Source organism: Aedes albopictus, chromosome 3, assembly GCF_035046485.1.
Source record: "Aedes albopictus strain Foshan chromosome 3, AalbF5, whole genome shotgun sequence".
Taxonomy (NCBI): Eukaryota; Metazoa; Arthropoda; class Insecta; order Diptera; family Culicidae; genus Aedes; species Aedes albopictus.
In genome coordinates, this window is record NC_085138.1 from 12012294 (window position 1) to 12031202 (window position 18909).

General features: G+C 37.5%; 1 protein-coding gene across 15 annotated transcripts in view; it reads left to right on the plus strand.

Moving 5' to 3' along the window:
* LOC134284228 (centrosomin-like) overlaps nucleotides 1-18909 on the plus strand; it is a 139198-nt gene that overhangs the window by 22251 nt on the left and 98038 nt on the right. For 4 of the 15 annotated variants that reach the window (XM_062842893.1, XM_062842898.1, XM_062842901.1 and 1 more), the window contains exon 1: nucleotides 6779-7028. The exons of 2 other annotated variants lie outside the window; for them this stretch is intronic. The gene's annotated coding sequence lies outside the window, so the exon portion shown is untranslated. Of the gene's footprint in view, nucleotides 1-6778; nucleotides 7029-7100; nucleotides 7120-14591; nucleotides 15151-15179; nucleotides 15454-18909 lie in introns of those variants that run through there. 9 more of the 15 variants (XM_062842892.1, XM_062842903.1, XM_062842896.1 and 6 more) reach the window with 5 other exon arrangements.

Here is an 18909-nt window from a genome sequence, read left to right on the forward strand (position 1 = left end):
TAAAATACCGCTTGAGGATAGTTTTTAACAAAAATTTTCCATCAAACTGAACACTGATATTCATAGCCATGTTTAACCCTAAAAGGGATACCTTCAAGGCCTCAGTTTCGTCACCTCGCTGAGTGTGTTCCATCAAAGACGAGCTCTGAAAAGCGCCTGGGGTCCAATGGACCCAATGGTATCCCTTTTAGGATTAAGAAAGTCTGATCATAGCAGGTTATATTGTGCAGTTGTCACAACATTTCAAAACTGCGTCTAGAAATCATCAAGAAGTTGCTCAAAACTGAAAACAGTGCTGTAATGGTTCATTACGCAACGAAAACCAGTGCTGTAATGAACTATTACAGCACTGCTAATTTGGTGTGGGAAAGTAGGCTTTTTCCTGTCAAATTTGCGTGAGGTAAAACAGCCTATTACGATGAGAAATTGCAAAATAGTAGTTTACGCAACAAGGTGCAGAATGAAGATTTTTACAGTACGAGTTGTACATTTATCCAAAGAGGCTTGCCGAGTTGGATAATTACGACGAGTGCTGTAAAAATCGAGTTCTGCATCAAGATGCGTACAACGTTTTTTGAAATTTCATAAATTACCACTTGAGGATAGTTTTTAGCAAAACTTGTTCATCAAACTGTACACTGATGTTCATAGCCATGTTTAAGAAAGTCTGATCATAGCAGGTTACACTGTGCAGTTGTCTCAAATTTTTCAACCTGCGTCCAGAAAGCATCAAGAAGTTGATCAAATCTGAAAACAGTGCTGTAATGGTTCATTACGCAACGCAAATCAGTGCTGTAATAAACCATTACTGCACTGCTAATTTGATGTGGGAAAGTAGGCCTTTTTCTGACAGATTTGCGTGAGGTAAAACAGCCTATTACGATGAGAAATTGCAAAAAAATATTTTCAACACTGTAATCGTTCATAAGTATGGTTTATTGAGGAAAAGTATTAGTATTTATTAGTTAAATGCATAATTTTTGAGTGGTTTTTTTACACATTGTTCCAATTTTTACGTAAAAAGAGAGGTGGGTGTTGCATACTCGAAAAATGTTCACTTTGAAAAACCTGGAAAAGTTGAAAAATCATACCGGGAAAAAGACGGGAATTCCAAAACTAAAATTGAGTGGCCACCCTGGCTTAATAGTAGTCACCATTGTGCACAACCACTTCCAAATATTTTTTCGAATAATGTATTCCACTTCGATAAATTTAAGTACGAAAATATAAGAGATACGAGTTTGCCGTCTTCGACAAAAATGTGGAATATTATAAGTATGAAAAGTGTTCGCAACAAAGTATTTCGTAAAAATCAACCAATCAAAACATATTGCAAGAAAACCGTTTCTTCTAAGGAAATTCGACCACGAACTAAAATCCCTTAGAAGAAACGGGTTTCTTCCTATATGTTTTTATTGGTTATTTTTTTCGGAATACTTTGTACTGAACACTTTTCATACTTATATTATCACATATTTTTGTCGAAGACGACAAACTCGTATCTCTTATATTTTCGTACTTAGGGCTCTTTTTCTATGAAAAATTCCGTATTTTCAAAATTAATTTAAACGCTTTAAACAAAAAAACACCCTTTTCGTTTTTTCACCATTGAAAGATGAGAATAAGATCTTTTGAACAAGGCCAAAAGATTTGAAATCGGCTTGCGCCCTTCTGAGATATTTAGTGTCAAAAATAGGCCATTTTTAGAAGAAAACCATGAATAATAGACCTGTTCACTTTTTTTGACCTACCCGTGTCACTTCAAATTATCAATCCACATGCAAAAACAAGTCTTCAGTCCACAAATGAGCCAAATTGATAAAGGTTTAGAGGTGTATCAAATCAATTTTGTGTTTTTTCGAGCATTTTCACGAAAATGTACTCCAATATTCAGAAAATTGCACCGAAAAGGTACCAAAAACACCGTTAAAATATAGTTGGAACAATACTCTACAACTTTGCCGAAGACACTACGGTGTTTAAATTGCTTGTTCACGCCAAACGTGAACTATCTTCATTTAATTAAAGTTTGACCACCATTCACTTCCACTGTGCAAGCAGGTGTCCACTGCATGCGACACCATGTCACTTCTGCTGTGGTTAAACTCTGCTTTTGCGGATCATCGCACAAAAAAGAACGGTTGAGACAATGCTCGATCGATCAGTTATAATTATCCTCCTGATAGCCAGCCGTATCCAACAGAGTAATGCTCTTCCAACCTTCACTCCCCCCCCCCCCCCCCCCCACTTTCTATCTCGCTTAATATCTATTGCCCAGCAATAGAGACCCAGATCACGATAAACAGTCAGTACAACAGTTGACCGCCGACCGATACAACACGGTCCTACAGCACTTCATCTGTGCTCCGCGCGCGTCGTCGCCCGTCGCATCCTCGCCCACAGACCGGGAACGGGTGCAGTGATTAATTGCGAATTTGTAAATAATGTATATAAACTTGAACTTTCTCTGTAATTTGACTACGTGTAATAAACCTTTGAACTACATTGTGTGTCTAAATTGTATTATGTGAAGGAAGTCGTGTCGTGAGAAAAGTTCAGCAATCCTGATTGCACGTCCTGATTGCTGCACCCGGGCTTTGAGTACGGTCAGTGATATCCGGCGTCAACATTGGTCCTTCGAGCCGATATTTCAAAGTTATTCAACAATTTTCGTTAAAAAATCGTGAAAAAATATAATATTTTTACGGTTTTTCATGTAAAAGTCATGAAAATTTACATTGTTTTAAGTGACTAATTTAATTAGCTATTGCTCCTATGTGTTACGAACATTTCGTCCATACATCATTTTAGTGTAGGAATTCGTTTTCGTTGACTAATTATCAAAAGTATGTCACGTTGATACTAAAAATCGCATAGAGTTGCCAGCACAAAATTAAACAAAGTTACCCATGATTAAAACGTCATTACATTTCTTTGTCGCATCTGCATCAGTTTCAATTTGGTGTAGATGGTTGAGCATGAGACTGCCGATCAAGCTGCCGATTCGAAGATTCAAGGTTCGAACCCTGGAATAGGATTTTTTGCGTCTCGATCCAGCTATAAGTTAATGAGACTACGCTCTGCATCTCATTGCAATTTGGCATCATAGCCTTGTTTCGAAACCGTAGAGTGCATAGTAAGAATGAAGTTTCCCTTTATCGTGTAGTTGTGTTCCTTGTGGCTAGATAGATGTAAGTAATCCCCACAGTTGTATGATAAATTTTGCATCCAGAAGCAGTTCCATCATCGTATTGAATTGTTTTAGCTAAATTAATCGGTATCAAACAGATGTCCAATATTTCGTCCAGCTGATCTCGTCGACACGATTTCTTGTCAACAAGTAAACTAAATATCTAGCTAGTCCTGGAATGGGCTTAATTGGCAGGTCCCGATCGTCATTATTTGGGAGATTGCGTGTAAGTCATGGGCCATAACTCATGGCAGATTCATCATCCTAACTGCTACAAAGAAAGAAAAAAAAAATTATGTATTTGAGCTTGAACCTGGGACCTTCTGATCCGCAGGCTCGAGCCTTATCATCTGTGCCATTTCTGATACTTGAATCAAAAGACATTAGAATAGGATGGCATAACGTCTTAATCATGGGTAACTTTGTTTTAATTCGTGCTGGCAACTCTACGCGATTTTTAGTACCAACGTGACATACTTTTGATAATTAGTCATTGAAAACGAATTCCTACACAAAAACGATGTATGGACGAAATGTTCGTTACACAAAGGAGAAATAGCTAATTAATTTAGTCACGTAAAATAATGTAAAATTACATGACTTTTATATGTAAAATCGTAAAAATATCGTGTTTTTTCGTGATTTCTCAATTAAAATTATTGAATAGCTTCGAAATAAGCAATTTAAACACCGTAGTATATTCGGCAAAGTTGCAGAGTATTGTACTAACTATATCCTAACGGTATTTTCGGCACCCTTTCGGAGCAATTTTCTGGATTTATGAGTAAATTTCTGTGAAAACGGTTAAAAAACACAAAATCGATTTGATACACCTTTAAATCTTTATCAATTTGGCTCAATTTTGGACTGAAGACTTGTTTTTGCATGTGGATTGATAATTTGATGTGTCACGGAGAATAGGAGAAAAAAAGTTTCAAAGTGAACAGGTCTAATGAATAACTTTTTAAATTGAGGATATAGAACTTTGCTGTCTTTATAAAAAATGTTGCATATTAAATGCACTAAAACTGCCCGGAACAAAGTTTTTGCGAAAAATCAATGAATAAAAAGTTATTGAAAGAAAACCTTTTTTCGGGTATCACCCTAATTTTTTCTTTAAAAAGTAATATCTCTGGAACCATATAAGATAGCAATATGGTTTCTTCGGCAAAGTTGTTCAAAATTAAGTGCTTTTCAACTTTGTAGAACATTTCATTGCTCTATATGAAAACAATAAAAAGTTGACATTGTAATCTTGAGAACCACCACCCTAATTTTTCATTATTGAAAAAAATGTTCAAAAAGTTTGAAGAAACTTTCCCGAAGACAGCATTTAGCTAAAACTAATAGTTTAGGCGTAATTAATTTTTTCCACTTAATTACGGCCCGTGGACCATTGTGCAGTGTCGCTGGAAATTGGATCGACCAAATTTAAGGATGAGAGCGGTAATATAACCTATTTTCTATTAGCTTTCATCTGCTTTTTACAGAACTTAGCTAAAAAATCTAGAAAAAAAAGTTATAAAGTAAATTATTCCTTGATGTCTTCGACCAAAAGTTTGGGGTCACTATCGTAAAACATGGAAAAGTGATTTGTTGATATCTTTGTCATCTTTCATTCAATTTTAATTCTTCTTTGCTTATTTGAAACATAATGAATGGTACTTACTGCATAGAGATTTAACCACACATATTTGTTGAATTTATATACTAAAACTTAACGTGAAGTTGCCTCATTTTTGAAATGTGGTGAAATGTGTTAACTTTACATAACATTTTTATATACAAAAATCGTTAAATACGTTAAGTTAAAGACATCAAACGTAAATTTAGTTAATTATCTTTGATATGAGCCAAAAATTGAAAAATTGAACTATAGATAAAAAAGATATCACTTTTCCATGTTTTACGAAAGTGACACCATACTTTTTGGCTGATACATCATATTGAGGAGTGAATCCAAACTTTTGGTCGATGACATGAAGAGTTAATTTATTTAATAACTTTTTTTCTAGATTTTTCAGCGAAGTTCTGTAAAAAGCAGTTGAAAGCTTATAGAAAATGGGTTATATTACCACTCTCATCTTAAAATTTGGTCGGCCCAATTTCCAGCGACACTGCCGTAAGTTTATATTCATTTTTTAGAAAATTTGCCAACTTTAGGTTAAGTTTACATACATTTTTTTTAACCTTCGAGGACGCGCGCCATCAAACAACCGAAACTACACCGCGCTCGTGCTGTATACAAAAAGCGAGGTTTTTTGGTAGTGTTGTACTTTTTACAACAGCGCGCGCGCTGAAGGGTTAAGTTTCTTTTAAATCAAATTTCTTTGACTTATTATCTTTTGAATGAAACCTAGGGTTTTGAAATCGGACGCAAATTGGCGGAGATATGGGCCTAAAAAAAATGACATGTTTTTGAAAGGGTGACTCCAAACTTTTGATAGGGAGTGTACACTGTGGTGCATAATTGATCGGACAAACGCCGATTTTCATACAAAATGGCCAAGTTTAAGATGCTGTAACTATGGTTTGCTTTGTTGGATTGAGCTCAATTTTTGACACGGAACTACAAATATGCTGAATTTTGTGTATACAAAGTATAAAATGTTTTCGTTCACAGGTCTGGGCGTGGCAAGGCGTTGAAAATATTGCAAAAGTGATCGGACAGCGGTACCCCTTTGATTTACACGCGTGCCGCTGTCCGATCACTTTTGAAATTTTTTCAACGCCTTGCCACGCCCAAACCTGTGACCGAAAACATTTTATACTTTGTATACACAAAATTCAGCGTATTTGTAGTTCCGTGTCAAAAATTGAGCTCAATCCAACAAAGCAAACCATAGTTACAGCATCTTAAACTTGGCCATTTTGTATGAAAATCGGCGTTTGTCCGATCAATCATGCACCACAGTGTATGTAGTCTTTGTAGTAGGGTAGAAGCATCCGTTCTGGTCAGTCGGGTGCTTTGGCCACAGTGCGTTATTCAGCATGTTGCGACTTGCGAGTTTCGCCTTAAATATTGAATTTCCTCAAGATTTTAAGCTAGGCGCACCAAGGTGACGTGGTACACGTTCAGCGAGCCTGTTTGGGTCATATTAACCCCAACATCCTACTGGGGTTAGAAGTTCTTACCCTACTTACGTTGAGAATCACTGTCATTACAGTATTCTCAGTACTACCCTATGACACCAATTCAGTAGCCAGCATAAACCACACGTCGTCGTCGCGTCGATCCAGTCCATTGAAGAATTCTCTTCGCATCTTGAATGCTGCTGGTTTTCCATATCGCATCCTCTATGTAGGTACCTACGAGTGTATGGGTCTCCTCAATTCAAAATCAGAACAGCAAAGAGAACCCTATGGGGCTGTCCATAAACCACGTGGTCATGAGGGGGGGGGGGGGGGGGGTTCGGCCAATGACCATTTTGTATGGACAAATAAAAAAATTTGTATGGATCAATGACCACGCGGTGGGGGGGGGGGGGTTGAAAAGTCCCAAAAAAATGACCACGTGGTTTATGGACAGCCCCTATGTGAACGGCGGACAATATTCTCGCGCGCAACGGTCTCAGTCTACTCGATTCATCAACCTCCGTCAGTATCGCACAGAATCTTCCGCCGTGCGGATCGCGTTTGTGTACGACGGAGAGCGCACATTCGGGTGCTCGCTTCGGGAGTCGCGCTTTTATCTCCTTCTTTCTGACCCGTTTCTGTGTGTGATTAGCTTGTTTATTTTTTTAAATCGTTGAGTTTCGTTTTGACTAATTGTGACAACGGTATATTTACTTGGATCAGGATAATTTTCCCAAACCCATCGATGGAATGGAGCCGTAAGGTAGATCCGCGTCGACGACCTGAATATTGCTACCACATCGCAGCATCCATCCATCATCAATCGGATGGAGCAATGTTGGAGCATGCGCATGGTAGTTTTTATCTTTGTGGATGAAGAAAATGTGCTCTCACCGAACGACCGACCGCCCGCCCAATGCAAACGTCATCATCACATCACACAAGAAGCTATACAGTTGCGCTAGAAAGTTGTTTGACAAAAAATTCTGTGATGCTTATATGTGTGTGCAAATTTGTGCTTAAGTGATTCTAGAAAAAAGGGAGATCGACTTCTTGGAGATTTTTTTATAAACCAAAGATTTATATGAATTTTCAAACGTAAATTTTCTTCAAAACATATGATTTCTCAAAGATGAAATCAGTTTTTTTTTTATTTTCTAGCGAAATTTCTGAAAAAAAGCTTGTGAATACACATTATTATTTCTGAAGAAATGTTTGTAAGAATTTAAAAACGGATTAGAGAAACATATTTTTTGTCTTAAGAAAAAAAAAAAGCAAAATTAAAATGAAATGTATGCTGCAGAGCTCCTGCTTGCTTCAAAAATTGCTGTCGGGATTCTTCCAGGGACACTGAATCAAAATTCAACCATCGCGCAACAATAATGACAATGTCGAAACCTGCATTTGTTGCGAAAATCCATCCAATGTGACATAAGTTTGTCCCTACTAGAACAGAATAAAACAAAGATCGATCACCTCCAATTTAGAGATTTTTAAGCCTTGCATTGCGATTTTAGAATGATAACTTCGAGTCGGTAAACACTGCAACGCTGTTGAAGATCTATCATTAAACAGATTCGATTTTGGGTTAGTAATAATCGATTAATCATGAGTTGAAAAGTGCGTAATAAATGTTGGCTTCCGTTTTGCCTCCAACATAAATTTTCGAGTCATGTCATTACATATCTGTTTCCAGTTGGGATAAACAGTAATCGCTGCGCTTCCTTGTTGCTTGTTTTGTGCCACTTTTGTCTGACAATTGTCTTTTTTGTTCAGGAATTTATTGCGCGTTTAAAAAAAAAACAATTATGTCAACAAGGCCTTCAAATCACGTATCTTTCACTGCGGGTAAAAGTAGTCGCCAAAGTAGATTTTATTCTGATTGGTATGATATCTATTGGAAACCCTTAAGGAATTCGTGATTACTTTCCTCCAGAAATTCTGGCTGCGATTCCACAGAACTTTCTGCTTCTTTTCTTCTAAATATTTCTGCTGGTGTTTCTTCAAGAATATCGCCGGAAATGCTTCCAGTATTGTTTTCGGGGAGTTCTTTAACGATCCCTTTAGATGATTTCCTAAGATGTTTTTGTCCTGTGATTCCTCCAGAAGTTTTTCTTGGGATTTTTCCAGGAAATCCTGCTAAGATTTATTCAGAAATTTGTGCTGGTGATCCTGCAGGACTTTTTCCAGGATTTTCTACATGAAATCTTACACTCTAGTCTACAGCAATGTATCCAGGGGTTTCTCTAAAGATTTTTCCAATAATTCCTCCTAGAATTACTACATGGATTTATACGGGAATTCCTCTACGGATCTTCCTTAAGATTCTTTCAAAAAATTTTGCTACAAACTTTATTTATTTTTTTTCGCCGAATCTCGGCAAGCAAGAAAAACTTTTTACCGATGTGGTAGTTTAGTGTCAGTCAGGAGGAAATGAATAACATTACACATTAAGCTGTCAAGAAGTCAGAATGTAACCCACCACAAATGGCTGACGAAGATGGGATTTGGAGCATTTGAAGATCGAATCAAAATCAATATTGCTGTCGAGGATGACGAAGCCAAATTGAAGCCTAAATGAAGTGATCAAATCTACAGAGCCAGGCCATCTCAAGATGCAGAAAAGGCAAAAAGAAGTCCTTCACGGACAACCTTCGGGTTGGTCCGGTGAGGGCACATCAAAGCCTTTCACGGCCTAGTTCACGGACAACCTTCGGGTTAAACCGGGAGAACGTCTGTTAAAACATTCGGTGATTTTATATACAGAAAGATCATTTATTTTTAAAGAAAAAGAGATCTGGTAGTTTAAGGTTAGTCAAGTAGCCTAGGAGGAAATTAATAACATTACACATTGAGCTGTCAAGAAGTCAGAATGTAACCCACCACAACCGAGATTGACACCGCCGAGCGCTCAGCAAACTTGTTTTTCAACGAGATCTCAGCAATCGTGTTGTTTGTTTGCTGAGGTTCAAGAAATGTTCTGCCGATATTCAGCTAACAAACGTAAATTTTTACCGAGATTCAGTATAAATATTTGCTGAGCCACAGCGGTGCCGGCATTTGCCGAGCTCATCTTTGTGTGAAGGATTTCCCCAGAAACTTCTGCTTTGATTATTCCAGGAATTTCTGCTGATGTTCCTCCAGGAATTCCTCCGAAAATTCAAGAATCATCCCAAATATTTCCCTAATTATTCATGCATCCCTCCTGTGATACCCCCAGAGATCCATTCAGTAACTTTTGCTGGGATTCTTCCAAAAATTCTTCCTTGTGTTCTTGCAGGACTAAACTCAGTGATTTCTACAGGAACTCCTGTAGGGGTATATCCAAAGATGTATGTAGATATTTCTGCAATAATTCATCCTAGAATTACTCCGTGGATTGATCCATGAACTAATCTAAAAACCTTTCTAAAAAAAAATTCTGGAATTTCTCTTAGGATTCCTTCAAAGATCATACTGGGAAATTCTTAAAATATTTCTCTATCAATGCCTCCAGTTATTTCTCCAGGAATAGTCATAAAGGAATTCATCCAGATATATATATGCAGGACTCCCCGCTATTAGATTTTCTGATAGGGCTTCCTCTATGGATTTCCCGGAGGTTTTAGGATTTTTAGGATTTCCTCTTGGTATTCCTATATGAAAACCTCTTATGGCTTAATCAGCCGAGTGGAAGTTTTACTTAACTCCAAAAGCTAGACTTTACAAATACTGGCCCTACTATGAACCTCTACCGAAGACATCAAATAGCTATAACCAAGAGTTTGCCACAAAACCCAATATCCCACTTGTTTTGAATAAGTCCCACTGTGCGGCGCCGACCAAGTCCATACAGTCAGTTTGGAAGAGAAAGGAATGTTAACCGGGAGCACTCTGCGTCCCCACATCCAGCACGGATGGGTGTTTGTTAGTAGGGTACGATGAAAGATCTGGGAGCCACCTTTTATCGGTGGTGCGATCCATGAATAAGGGTTATAGTTTAGGTTAGGGGCTGTCCATAAACCACGTGGTCATTTTTTTGAGACTTTTCAAAAGATGATTGTGTATGTCCATTGCCTGAAATTGAGTCCATTGAATCAACCATACATATTTTTGGAAAAATAAATCGAACAATAGACGTATTTTCTGCTGAGGTTTCCAACAGATACAACAGATTTAAATAGCAAATACAACTCCTGTGGTTCGTTCAGAGATGAGTGTAGCAACGATTGCATTGTTGACAAGCACATACGCTCGAGGCATGACAAGCGAGTTTGGCATTTCCTTTTTACTGAAAATAGCAAACACCGGATTCACATGGTTTCCTACATAGAAATTCCCCTCACGAAAGTAAGTAATGTAATCGTGTATAAAGACCAGACTCGAAAAAAATGAGACATGAAATAGCGTCAACTTTTGATTGCGTGCACAAAAATAGCTGATTTTTTGGTCAGGAATAGTACATTATGTGTAGCTAATAAGATACAAATTGCATCAAAATCGGTTAAGTGTTGACGGAGATATTGTCGATACAATAAGATGCGATTTTGGAAACTTTGGGCATCCATTTTAAAAATTGCTTAAGCAGTAACTTTGTTGTGAGCTAATCAAAACATCTGAAAATTTGACTGTAGGTTCTCCAAGTAAGGCATAACAAGTGGTGAAAATTTCATCATAATCGGTTCAGTACTTTTTTAACAATTCAAACAAAAATAGTTGTTTTTATAATTTTGGAAAATTTTTAACGTTTTATAATCAATTTGCACTATTTTGACTGTAGAACTGGCAACACTGTCCCGATTTTTATAAAACGTTGACAATGTAAAGTTGTTGTTTTACACTGTTTTCGGTGAAAACTTCACCGAATACTTTCAAAGTTGGAGCAGTTTGAATTTCACTACACCCCATTCTTTTTTTTTTGCACGGGTCTGGTTTTCGCTATAGTCAATTTTTAACCGATTTTCATGAAATTTTGTACACATGTAGGCACGGTTAGCACTATTAGTGTACAAAATTTCATGAAAATCGGTTAAATGACTGAGTTATAGCAAAAACCAGACCCGTGCAAAAAATAATCGGGTGTAGACTAAAAACCACATCTGCGTATTGTGACATAGTGCTACATATATGGCTATAACTTTTTAACGGTTAGATCAAATTGAATGAAATTTTGACACAATACTTTTACATTATTCACGTATAGAAAAAATTTCATTGAAATCGGTTCAGTATTTTTGGCTCTACAGTTTTAGGTATTAAAAAGTGTTTGTTTGCCCAAGATTCTCAAATGGTGAGTCTCTTGTTTCGACGATATCTCCGCCTACACTTAACCGATTTTGATGAAATTTTTATGTTATTATCTACGCATAATGTGAATACTATTCCTGGCAGAAAAGCTATTTTTGTGCACGCAATCAAAAGTTATACACTATTTTGTCTGTCTCATTTTTTTCGAGTCCAGTCCTTACCTACCTGTATAAGACGAATTTCGCGCCAACTCGACCAACGGTTGGCACCACCCTCTCAGAATCGAACGAAACTTTGTGGGCATAAACAATAGGTCTTTCTAAGCAACTTTGCATATTTTGTTTTTCGAAATTCTTCAAGAGTAACATTTGAAGAGGGCCTAATTTTTTTTCATAGATTTTTTTCAAATCGATGTAACTCAAAAATGACAAGACCTACAAAAAAGTGTTGTATGGCAGACTATCGTGAAATTCCATGAAGTTTTTTAGAAAAATATCCAGAAAATAAAAAATTAATTCCTACACTGAAAAATAAAGGTTTTAAAAATTTAAATCGATATTGCAAAAAACCCTATGTTTTTAAATCGATGATTTTTTTTCTGGAGAAAGGTATTTCAATTACCTACATTTTCTCCTAACAATGTTGCTGTGACATATTTAAGGGAAAAAAGTTTTTCTAACAAAAACTTTTTTCATGTCTACATTGAGTGAATATTTTTCATCGTGTTTCGTGCCAACATGGCCATATATAGGTTCAGTAGCCTCTCATCAACCAATGAAACTTTATGGATGTTTAAAAATTTGTTTAAGAATCAATTTTGCATAATCTAACATTTATCTAGACTAACATTTGAAAAAGGCGTATTAGGGTGGCCCACACTTATATGAAAAACATAAAATTCGAAAAATGCCAAGGCTTACCTCCTGTATCAGTTGTTTTGGACTCCCAGAAGCTACGTTTAGCATTTGAGCGAAATCGATTTAGTCTAAGGGGTGATACACAAAATATGTCACGCAAAATTCGACCTTTTTCAACCCCCCCTCTCCTCTATGTCACGCTTTTTGTATGGGACCTCACCATTGTTTGTATGGGTCGTCACGTTCTGCAAAACCTCGCCCCCTCCCCTCCTAAAGCGTGACGTAATTTGTGTATGACCCCTAAGGGAGCGCTCAACGAGCTTGAAGTTTGTATGGGAAAACTTGGCCAAATGTATGGAGAAATCTTAAGCTTTTGATTTTTGTCGCTAGGTGGCGCTGCAAGTGTTCAACTAATAAAACCTTAGCTATTCTTGTAGGTGACGATATGTCGAACAACTTTGTCGAAGACCGCAAAGTGATCCGAAGCTTGTTGAAAATGTATACCCTAGGTAAAGTGAGGTGAAACATTATTGTCGTTTTTCCAATACATGTAAAGGAATATCAACAATGAAATCCCAATGCTTCGCATCACTGACGGATCACTTACGGGTCTTTAACAAAGTTGTTTGGCATATATTCACCTACAATAATACCAAAGTTTTTGTTAATTGAACGCTTACAGCGCCACCTAGCGGCAAAAATCAAAAGCTTAAGATTTCTGCATACATTTGGCCAAGTTCTCCCATACAAACTTCAAGCTCGTTGAGCGCCCCCTTAGGGGCCATGCACAAATTACAACACGCTTAAGGAGGGGAGGGGGCGAGGTTTTGCAGAACGTGACGACCCATACAAACAATGGTGAGGTCCCATACAAAAAGCGTGACATAGAGGGGAGGGGGGGTTGAAAAAGGACGAATTTTGCGTGACATAATATGTGTATCACCACTAGACTAACTCGATTTCGCTCAAATGCTGAACTTAGCTCCTGGGAGTCCAAAACAATCGACACAGGAGGTAAGATTTGGCATTTTTCGAATTTTATGTTTTTCATATAAGTGTGGGCCACCCTAATACGCCCTTTTCAAATGTTAGTCTAGATAAATGTTAGATTATGCAAAATTGATTCTTAAACAAATTTTTAAACATCCATAAAGTTTCATTGGTTGATGAGAGGCTACTGAACCTATATATGGCCATGTTGGCACGAAACACGATGAAAAATATTCACTCAATGTAGACATGAAAAATGTTTTTGTTAGAAAAACTTTTTTCCCTTAAATATGTCACAGCAACATTGTTTGGAGAAAATGTAGGTAATTGAAATACCTTTCTCCAGAAAAAAAAATCATCGATTTAAAACCTTTATTTTTCAGTGTAGGAATTTATTTTGTATTTTTTGGATATTTTTCTAAAAAACTTCATGGAATTTCACGATAGTCTGCCATACAATACTTTTTTGTAGGTCTTGTCATTTTTGAGTTACATCGATTTGAAAAAAATCTATGAAAAAAAATTAGGCCCTCTTCAAATGCTACTCTTGAAAAATTTCGAAAAACAAAATATGCAAAGTTGCTTTAGAAAGACTTATTGTTTATGCCCACAAAGTTTCGTTCGATTCTGAGAGGGTGCTGCCAGCCCCATAGAAGGGTTGGCGCGAAATTCGTCATAAGTTGATTTGTATGCTTATACACTGAAGTTTTTTTTTACGCGGTTTTTTTTTACGCGGTTTTTTTTTACGCGGTTTTTTTTACGCGGTCCGTCCTAAAAAAAAACCGCGTTATTTCAAGACCCGTCGTAAAAAAAAACCGCGTTATTTCAAAAACCGTCGTAAAAAAAATCCGCGTTTTTTCAAAAACACGCGTAAAATAGTCAGCACCACATCTAACGTGACTTGACTTTTTTTACGACGTTTTTTGAAATAACGCGGTTTTTTTTTACGACGGGTCTTGAAATAACGCGGTTTTTTTTTACGACGGGTCTTGAAATAACGCGGTTTTTTTTTACGCGGTTTTTTTTTACGCGGGACCATTACCGTCGTAAAAAAAAACTTCAGTGTATAAGTTTCCTAGCTACAAGACTTAAAATAGTACTTTATACGATGTAATGCGTGCATATTTATGCGATTCATAGTTGTCTAGTCAACCGAATTTTCAAATGAATGTACTGAACCAATAAGAAAACTATCCTACATTTCTGTCAATCAACTTTCGAGCGCTACTGTATCTCTAAACGATGCTGCCCAGGAGTGGCAGCATCCGCCGCGCCAGCCAGTGAATAATATCGTCAAAACGGTCGCCGTCGTCGGTCGCATTTAGAGCTATGGTACTACTCAGGGAAAAAAGGGGGAAAGCAAGATGATTCTGTGAGACTCTGAAAAGTCAACAGTCGCGCGTTGTGATGTGATATTCCACGTATCTACATATACGTATACGATGTATGTGCAACACAGTGAGGATTATAAATAATTTGGGATTATCGTGAGAAAAAGTGCGCGCCATTTACCACCGACAAACCCCGGGAAGGCGATAAGGAGTTAAAGTGCATCGCAGCTCTCAGTTAGTGCATTCCAAAGGTCGAAGGAAAATCATGTGCAAATATTGTTGTGAGTGATTTGTTATAAGTGCTCTGGGCGGGTGCTCAACGTTCCTTCCTAGTACTACTGATGTTGTTGTTCGCCAAAGGCGGCGAACATTCCGAAACAGCTGCCAAGCGGAGATGAACAAATGCCCGCAGTGAACAGCGTGATAAAGGAACCGCGAATGGAGAAGGCAATTTGTTTAAATTGGATAAATTTGTAACTGAGTGAGCGTGATTTTGTGATTCGCTTGCTACGTTTTTCATAGTAGCAAATATTTGGATTCTATGTGCAACGCAAACAAGAGCAGGACTCTTCAGTCGGATGACTCATCATCGCATCGCATCGCAACTCAAGGAGCTTGGTGGATTGATGTGCAATATGGGGGGAAAATCTAACATAACAAGAGAAACAGGAAAACTCTAATCCCAAAAATAAAATCCATCTACGACTAGACGCCGTCGCCGCAGCCGAAAGCGGAAGCAATGTCAACCATCCGCGTAGTAGCCATAGCACCGATGTGACGACTTGTAGGTAACCATGGTGAACGGTGCTGGTGGTGGTGGTTATGGTGACGTATCTTACCATTCGAGAGGGAAAACTTGTGAATGAAAACCGATGCCTTCGTCACCATGTGCGTTTGGGTGTTCCGTTTTGCGACTGGTTTATGCGAAGCTCGGGGGGTGAAAAGGAATTTCAAGAAATATGCCTACACAGGGGTGCGAGACTATGTGCCTATACCAATGTTCTCGCGAAAGGCGAATGACACTTTGATTTGAAAATAATCCGAAGGCTTGTGATAGGTACTGACAAGCGTAATTGAAATATTTAATTGATCATAGAACACTTAACTAATAACGCTATTGAAATCATAAATTAAATCTTGATGCCTTGGAATTATAATAGACGTGGACTAGATGGAAATATAGTTCGATGAACAATTTTAAGGATACTTTTAAGGAAATGGTAGTTGTTTGACTATATATATAAACAGGATATGGAAGCTAATTAATGAATTAGTCATTGAAACCAAACTGGCCATGGCATTGGTCGAGATGCAATAAACTTGATCATTTATTGGTCGGTGTTTAGTAATTAGATAACAACCCTATTTGATGATGAACCTTCATAATTTATGTCCAGGCTCTTCTTACTACATTTGTGGTAGTAAATACTACTTGAGGAACATGTTCGTATGAGCAAAAATGAGTTTAGTACACTACAGTATTCGAGCATACTGCAAGCAAAGCGTTCGGTATGAACGAAAGTAGTATTCACTAAAAGTTTTGAGTAGTAAGCTCCGAAGGTTGGTGCTGAAAATGCTACGGAAAACAGGAAATTGCAATGGAATATTACCAATTTGGAAAAAAAAAACAGGGATTGGCTTGGAAAACTATTAATAATTTGTTCCGATTTCGCTCGAAATTCTTTCCAACAGTCCTCCTTGCTCCTTGAATTCCTTCCGGGATTCCTCACTGGTTTTCTACGGAAATTACTTCTTTAATTTCCTTTGCAGTTTCCATCTAGAGCTTTTTTCTGTATTTGGAGTTCCTTTCTGAGCGCTACATCGGAGATTTCTAGCATTCCTCCCAAGATTTCTCCCAGAAGTTTTCCCGATATAGTTCCACAGTTTCTCGCTGGATTCCTTCCTGATATCCGTCCAAAATTAATTCAAGTTTCCTCCGTGTATTTCTCTTGATTTTTTTTCTGAAGCAGCTTTCTTACAAGCTTCTTTCGGGAGTTTGCATAACTTCCGCAGAAGCTTCTCTGGGGATTTCGTCCAGAGAGCTTTCGAGGATTTGTCCATTGCTGATTGGTTTTGTTTGATTTTTATTAGTGTTTTATTGCAGCACTTAAACTCACAGTTTTATTAACTACTTTTATGAAAACCATTTCATCAATGGTTTTCATCAATGAAGATATCGATAAAGCCAGATTTCAAGAGTTAACAAAACTCTTCGATATGTAGACTAACTAAACCTTCTGGCATTCATTATTACCACAATAAAACTGTTAAAACTCTCAACAGATGGCGAACCGTTCGTTTAGTAACGAGATCTGTTGGCGGAAAAGCAGAAAGTACGACACTGCAAGGTTTATTGCGGTCATCATAAAAGTAAACTTGCTTTCGTTTTTTCGCTAATTATGGTTGTCGCCATATTGAAGAATTAGCTAACGTGAATGGACAAAAGTAATTTTGCTCAAACTAGCAATGAATTCCGGAGAAATTCGCGAAAAGGTCGTAACTGACAAAATGTACACAATTTAAGTGATTATGAGAGTGAAAAGATGCTATATTTTCCTACTAAATACTTAAAAACTTTCCTTGATATCACTTTTCTAACTATTGAAAATCACGGGTTGAGTGGAAGGCCTAATTCCATTCTGTATCGCACGAAACAAAACAAGAATTACACCATCCATTCCTGGGGTATTTGTTTACAAAAGTAAAAGGCGAATCTGAAATCAAAACATAAACACGACGATAGTGAAAGGCGAAACTGATATCAAAACATAAACACGGCGAAATCCTGTCATTATCAAAAACAAGGCGAATAGTAACAGGCGATTTTGAAATTGTTATATATTCAAGGCGCATAGTATTGGGCGTATTTAGCATTATGGGGCATCAATTCGGGCGTAATAAAATAAATGCAATTTATAGTGCAAAAAATTAACAAATTCGTACTGTTTTATTAGAAAATCAAGAAAATGTGTCAGAATTGTGTCATTTAAGCTTGTTCATGTTGAATTACTCCTAAATAGGAATTGAAATTGTATCTGCAAAATGCGGTTGTTGTTTTCGCAATGTTATTGCTATGTCAGTTACGCCCTATTCGCGAATTACACGGACGCTTCAATGATGATAGAGTTGAAGATTTCTAAAGCATTTGCGCAAAATCAATTCGCGGCGTTGTTTTTAGGATAACGTTATTTTTTTCATTTTCTAAAAATCCACAGCGTTAAAAATCAGTGTAAATAATACACTGTAAACGACTTCTACCCAAATTTCCAAGAGAAAATTCCAAACAGGTATTTTTTCCAGCGTTTCTTGTTCTGATACAGTCAGGTCTTTTTTTACGCGGTTTGAAAACTACATACAAAAAAAAACATCGTCTTATTTTTGCGTAATTCATCGAGAAATGGTGAAACTTTTTTTACATCCCACATAGAAAAATACAATTCACGGTATCACTCGTATTATAAGAAATTGGTTCGTGGAATGATTGTATGATTGTATGATTGCATGATTGAAAATCAAAAAATGATATTATTCAGTACTTTTTAAGGATCATAGTACTTATGGTAACGATTAACTCTTCTTCTTCTTGGCGTAACGTCCTCACTGGGACAAAGCCTGCTTCTCAGCACTTCCACAGTTTTTAACTGAGAGCTTCCTCTGCCAATGACCATTTTGCATGTGCATATCGTGTGGCAGGCACGAAGATACTCTATGCCCAAGGAAGTCAAGGAAATTTCCTTTACGAAAAGATCCTGGACCGACCGGGAATCGAACCCGTCACCCTCAGCATGGTCATGCTGAATACCCGTGCGTTTACCGCCTCGGCTATATGGGCCCTGACGATTAACTCAATGATAAATAAATAATTTTGAATCATAAATTCCCGTGAATTCACCGACTTGATAACTCTGAAAAGTAAAGACGAGGAATCATTGTTTCGGTTTCTTACCCCACAATATTGACCCAGTTGTTCAGGCACTTGTAAATTAGGTCGGGAAGGTCATAATGTCTTTCCTGGCGGCAATAAAACAGGAAGCACACTGGAATGGAATCACATCACTATTTCACTGCTCCGCGGCATTCAAAAGTTCAATGCATTTGCTATCGCACTATGGTGATGATGTATTGGCCAAATTACAGTCACAGCGACTATTTTCGGGGCCAAAGGGTGCAGTTCCTAGTATAGGCAATCCGATACGCACCGGCTAAGGATAATGCTAACTTACCTTGTATATCTTGCAAC